At 45.2% G+C, this 7,026-nt stretch overlaps 1 pseudogene; it reads right to left on the minus strand.

The window, feature by feature from the left end:
* Positions 1-554: 554 nt before the first annotated feature.
* LOC145353535 (U2 spliceosomal RNA) lies at positions 555-707 on the minus strand (annotated as a pseudogene).
* Positions 708-7,026: the final 6,319 nt, after the last annotated feature.

Below are 7,026 nucleotides of genomic sequence, written 5' to 3' on the forward strand. Positions count from 1 at the left end.
ATGTTAACTGCAACAGATGCAATATATTCTGATTAATTATATGGTGTGATACCTGCAACCATTTTTGGGCTTTCTCCAATTTTATGGCCAAGATCTTTCCTTAGGTAAATCAGCAGCAAGAGGCTTGTTAGGTGGGAATTCTTCAGAGTAACTCAGCTCTTGACTCCGCAAAGCCTATCCACCATTCATAAGGCACGAGTCAGGAGTGTGGTGTAATACTCCAAACTTATCTGGGTAAGTGCCACTCCAACAACACTCAACATACAACATTTACAACAAAGCAGCCTACTTGATTAGCGCCACTTCTACCATCTTCAACATTTGCTTCTTCCACTCCCAACACACAATGGCAGCAGTATGTAACATGTACATGCAGCAACTCACCGAGGATCCTTTTTTTGTTTTTATTCCAATTCAATCAAATCAAGTCCAATTCAGAGTCTCAACAAGTTGAGACATTCCCAATCCAAGCTGACAAGACAGGGCTCTCACCTCCTGCCTTGGGCTTGATCTACATAATCCAAGGTGATTGCTGTAGGCATAGCTCCTCCTCCAAGGCTTGATCTCATCTGCATCTTAGCCAAAAGGCAGAGATGCCGCTTTTAAAAATTGTTTCAAATGAAGCTTAAATGTAACTTAATGACTTCAACCAAGCGCAGCATGAACAGATACTACACTTGATCTTAGCCAAAAGGCTGAGAAAGCACATTTTCAAACACCTATCCTTTACCACCTAGAAGGACAAGGGCAACAAATGCATGGGAACATTAGCACCTGAAAGTTCCTGTTCAAGCCACACAGCATCCTGATTTGGAACGATATTGCCATTCCTTCACTGTCGATTAATCAAAATCCTGGAGCTCCTTTCCTAACACCATTGTGGGTGCACCTACACCCCATGGACTGCTATGGTTCACCTAATCAATGGAAAATAGGGATGAACAATAAATGATAGCCTAGCCAGTGATGTCCACATCCCATGGACAAATGTAAAAAATAGGCACGTCATCAGTCTGAGGTTCAGCATCAATCTGAATTTCCATACTACTCTCAGAGTTAGAGGTTTGGACTGTCACATCCTGCAACAGCTGGTTTTACACTTGTGTATTGCCCAGTTGTGCTCCTATATCAGCAACTTGCATATACCCGTTGAGGTGCGAGTATCTGAACTGGCGGAAGGTATGAAGGAAGGATGGGAATGGTGTACTCTTTGATGTCCCCTTCTCTTGCTTCGATATTGATGCCTGATACTCAGGGATAGTGGCTGCTGGGGCCGACGACCTCTTGGAGAAAACAAAAAGATTAATATTGTTCAGCACTACAGATAAAGTTCGAAATAAGATCACTGCACCTCAGATGGACACCTTTGCAATGTAATCCATGACACATAGTGATGCCTTCCCAGCCTTTAGATGAGTTACAATGATCCCTCCACCACCACAGCAACACAGCCACCTTACCTGACCAATCAGATTCTCAATCCCCACCGACTCCAGTCTTTCCTCAACCAACAGATTTGTTGATGACTGGCCAGCTTCAGGGTGTGCTGCATCTGAATCATAACTACCACATTGGACATTCTCCTAATGGTCCTTACCTTCTCCTGGAAATTATGGGCCCTCTTCTGTGAAAATAACAGAAAAGCGATGTGTTCGATTTCTGGAATAATCAACCCTTCAGGATGGAACTTGAAACCTCTGGTACCTCACCTCCATGTGGTGGTGTTCTTCACACGCCACCTAATTTTAACAAACTCCCAGCCTTCCAAAGCCAAAGCAGAGTGACAAAACTCATTGATTATACTTTATGATCACATGCCATTCATACATCCATCTCCCTGGCACCCACTTCCCATGCACATCACCTGCATACCCTCCTACATGTGTGCAACCACATCGATAGTTTAGTTTGCCACTCACCATTGCAGAGGTCATTCACAGGCGCTTGCAGCAGTCTAGCCAGGTCCTCTGGATGACTCCATGACTACTGACTTCCTCTGACACCTGCATCCAGGCTTACATTCTGCAGGAAGAGAACCTCCTGCCATTCAGTCACAACCTAGAGGAACACACATGCAGAGAGTCATCATCAAACCATGGTGTCTCTCACTGCCACCATTGTTCCTGGCAGCTGTTGCTCTGTGAGTGAGAACCTTTAATCCGCTGGAGCTGCCCTGGAGAGGTTGTAATGTCCATGGGTGGCAGAGATGGCAACTGACGCAGAAGTTGAAGAATTGAAGCCTAATGTGTTGCCGAAGAATTGAAGCTTCCCTGCCCTTCTTTCCCTACAGCACTCCCTTTCCTTTGAGATAATGGGCAGTAAATGGAAGAGGAAACCCTTCAATGTGTCAACAGCACTTCCACTGGCCCTTTAAATGTAGCACCAGAACTTCCTTCTAGTTCACTGCCCAATGCCAGCATTGCAGGACGTCCCATCTTCAGCCAACAATTTCCTGGCACTTCCAGTGGTCGACCACTAATTGGCAAGCTGGCACCATTGTGACCCTACTGCAATCTGTAAAATTCCGTCCAAGGCCTGAAAACTATAACAGCATGTGTATTGGCAACCATTGCAGATGTAGTTCAATCTGAAAAATAATGTGAAATAGTACATTTTGGTCATCAGAGTAGAAAAAGGTACAATCTAAATTGTAAGATGTAGAAGTAGATAGGAACTTATGTAGATACACAAGTGACCAAAGATGTCAGTGCAAACAGATAAATCATAAAGGATCCTTTGTTTTGTATTTGGAGACATTAGGTTGATTTTATCTCCCAGTGTTAAGCCAGACAGAATGGACAGTAATTCTGCACCAATGTGTGAGTTGGAGGCTCAGAAAACTTTGATAGCCAGGTTTCATTCGAATACCTCCAGCCATCTACGGGACCATTTCAGGCAGAAAGCAGCAGCTGACCATTGATCAAGTTAAAATGAGCAGATGGCAAAATGGTCTCTGGACACAAAGCCCAGGGTTGTATGTTGCAAGGGATTTATGGCTGGGGATCCTTTGGTAAAAGGCCCAGAATTTCCACTTAAGGCCAGGAGGAGAACTTCCCTTTTCTGGTCTTACTGCCTTACAAGTTTGTCTGACCAAATGATCACAGCAGATAACTCATGTCTGAAAGACAAGCTGGATAGGTGTATTGGCCATGCTAAATTCTTCCTCCGTGTACCCGAACAGGCGCTGGAATATGGCAAATAAGGGATTTTCACAGTAACTTTGTTGCAGTGTTAATGTCAGCCTACTTGTGACACTAATAAATAAACTTTGAACTCAAGGTGAGATAAAATGTTGTGAATTTATTTGCATTATAAATTGAGGATTTTGTTGGAATCTGGCATGAACCTTTTCTGCTGCCAAATCTAATGGCATTAAAATTGCAGATTGATGGAATGGAGCAGGAAATGGAATCCATAGCATTTTAATTTCTCTCTCACTTCTTTCCTGCTGATTGGTGAAGAGTTAAAATCGCCCTGTTAAAAAGCAAAAGCCAGCAGGTCATGTTGAAATAACATAAAATGTCATTTTGGCCATCATTTTCAAACATCCACAGCATGGGACCTGGTGCGGGCTCTACTGGAAGATTATAGTCCCAGAGGGTGTTCTGCACCTCAGGGACAGTTACAAATTTTCAAAGAATGAACAGGCAATCCATTCATCACCAATTATTGGATCATTAAGCTCCTGGACAGTCTGGTTTACATTAGTATCCAGCTTTTGGATTCATGACAGGGATATTTGAATATCTGTTTTTGTTTGTTAAAATCAGAAGTATGATTGACCAACTGGCGATAGATCCAGTACTCCACCTTAAATTTGTTTGAATGGCCACTTTCCTCCATTTTCCAGCTCCTGGTCCTCTAAAGAACTGTCTGCTCTAAGTAGTATGGCAGTAGCAATCTCCATCATGACAGTTTCTACCTTTTCTGCTGGCACAGTAAGAAGTCTCACAACGCCAGGTTAAAGTCCATCAGGTTTATTTGGTAACAAAAGCCATTAGCTTTCGGAGCACTGCCCTGGCCCCTTCGTCAGGTAAGTGGGAGTTCTGTTCACAAAGAGGGCATATAAAGACACAAACTCAATTTACAAAATAATGGTTGAAATGTGAGTCTTTACAGGTAATCAAGTTTTAAAGGTGCAGACAATATCAGTGGAGAGAGTGTTAAGCGCAGGTTTAAGAAATGTGTATTGTCCCCAGACAGGACAGATAGTGAGATTTTGCAAGCCCAGGCAAGTCATGGGAGTTACAGATAGAGTGACATGAACCCAAAATCCTGATTGAGGCCGCCCTTGTGTGCGGAACTTGGCTATCAGTCTCTGCTCAGCGACTCTGCATTGTCTTGTGTTGTGATGGTCGCCTTGGAGAACGTTTACCCAAAGATCAGAGGCCGAATGCCCGTGACTGCTGAAGTATTCCCCAACAGGAAAGAGAACACCCTTGTCTGGTGATTGTCGAGTGGTGTTCATTCATCTGTTGTTGTTGCATCTGCACGGTCTCCCCAATGTACCATGCCTCAGGACATCCTTTCCTGCAGCGTATGAAGTAGACAAAGTTGACCAAGTTGCAAGAGTATGTACTGTTTACCTGATGGATGGTGTTCTCACGTGAGATGATAGCATCCGTGCTGATGATCCAGCACGTCTTGCAGAGGTTGCTGTGGCAGGGTTGTGTGGTGTCGTGGTCACTGTTCTCCTGAAGGCTGGGTAGCTTGCAGTGGACAATGGTCTGTTTGAAGTTGTGTGATTGTTTGAAGGCAAGAAGTGGGGGTGTGGGGATGGCCTTGGAGAGATGTTCGTCTTCATCAATGACATGTTGAAGGCTCTGCAGGAGATGTCATAGCTTCTCCACTCCGGGGAATTACTGGACGACGAAGGGTACTCTCTCCACCGTGTTTCGTGTTTGTCCCCTGAGGAGGTTGGTGCAGTTTCTTGCTGTGGCGCGTTGGAACTGTCGATCGATGAATTGAGCGCTATATCTTGTTCTTATGGGGGCATCTTTCAGCGTCTGGAGGTGTATGTTGCGATCCTCCTCATCTGAGCAGATCCTGTGTATATGGAAGGCTTGTCCATAGGGGATGGCTTCTTTAACATGTTTAGGGTGGAAGCTGGAGAAGTGGAGCATCGTGAGGTTATCTGTGGGCTTGTGGTACAGTGAGGTGCTGAGGTGACCGTTCTTAATGGAAATGCGTGCATCCAAGAATGCAGCCGATTCCGGAGAGTAGTGTGATGATGGGATGGAACTTGTTGATGTCATCATATAGTTGTTTCAGTGACTGTTCACCATGAGTCCAAAGAAAGAAAATGTCATTCATGTATCTAGGGTACAGCATCGGTTGAATGTCCTGTGCGGTGAAGAAGTCTTGTTCGAACCTGCGCATGAAGATGTTGGCATATTGAGGTGCGAATTTGGTCCCCATGGCTGTTCCGTATGTCTGGATGAAGAACTGGTTGTTGAAGGTGAAGACATTGTGGTCCAGGATGAAGTGGATGAGTTGTAAAATTGCATCTGGAAACTGGCAATTGTTGGCGTTGGGTACTGAGGCAGTTGCAGCAATGCCATTGTCTTGGGGGATGTTGGTATAGAGTGCCGAGACATACATTGTGACGAGGAGTGCTCCTGGTTCAACTTCTCCATGTGTGGTGAGTTTCTGTAGGAAGTCCTTGGTGTCGCAACAAAAGCTGTGGGTTCTTTGTACAATGGGTTTCAGGATGCCCTTGATGTAGCCAGAGGAATTCTCGCACAGGGTTCCATTGCCTGATACGATGGGACGGCTGAGTGTGTTTGCCTTGTGTATCTTCGGGAGGCAGTAGAGATCTTATGCGGGGAGTACGTGGGATGAGAGTACTGAGGGTGCTCTGAAGGTTCGGATCAAAGGTCTTGATCAGTCTGTTCTCCGGAGCTTTCAACATGTCATTGATGAAGACGAACATCTCGCCAAGGCCATCCCCACACTCCCACTTCTTGCCTTCAAACAACCTCACAACCTCAAACAGACCATTGTCTGCAGCAAACTACCCAGCCTTCAGGAGAACAGTGACCATGACACCACACAACCCTGCCACAGCAACCTCTGCAAGACGTGCCAGATCATCGACGTTGACGCCATCATCTCACATGAGAACACCATCCACCAGGTACACAGTATGTACTCTTGCAACTCGGCCAACGTTGTTTACCTGATACGTTGCAGGAAAGAATGTCGCGAGGCATGGTACACTGGGGAGACCGTGCAGATGCAACGACAACGGATGAATGAACCCCCCTCAACAATTACCAGGCAAGAGTGTTCTCTTCCTGTTGGCTAACACTTCAGCAGTCATGGGCATTCAGCCTCTGATCTTCAGTAAGCGTTCTCCAAGGCTGCCTTCACGACACACGACAACGCAAAGTCGCTGAGCAGAGACTGATAGCCAAGTTCCTCATACATGAGGACGGCCTCAACTGGGATCTTGGGTTTATGTCACACTATCTGTAACCCCAACAACTTGCCTGGGCTTGCAAAATCTCACTAACTGTCCTGTCTGGAGACAATACATATCTCTTTAACCTGCACTTAATGCTCTCTCCACTTACATTGTCTGTACTTTTAAAACTTGATTACCTGTGAAGACTCGCATTATTTTGTAAATTGAGTTTGTGTCTATATGTGTAAAGATTCGCATTATTTTGTAAATTGAGTTTGTATCTTTATATGCTCTGTTTGTGAAAAGAACTCCTACTTACCTGCCGAAGGGACAGCGCTCTGAAAGCTAGTAGCTTTTGCTACCAAATAAACCTGTTGGACTTTAACCTGGTGTTGTGAGACTTCTTAATGTATTTACCTCAATCCAATGCCGTGATCTCCACATCATTTTCTGCTGGCACCAGACAGGTAGCTTCTGCCTCCTGGTGACACTCAGCATCTCTTATTAGGCACCAAGGTCACCTCCTGGCCAGCTGGGTCTTTGAATTTAAATATCATACTACAAGAGTGACACAGCTTGGGAGCCGCACTGGGGCCCAGATCCTTCAGGTTTCCTAGCCT

Source organism: Carcharhinus amblyrhynchos, chromosome 15 (genome assembly GCF_965287045.1).
Source record: "Carcharhinus amblyrhynchos chromosome 15, sCarAmb.v2.hapA, whole genome shotgun sequence".
NCBI lineage: Eukaryota > Metazoa > Chordata > Chondrichthyes > Carcharhiniformes > Carcharhinidae > Carcharhinus > Carcharhinus amblyrhynchos.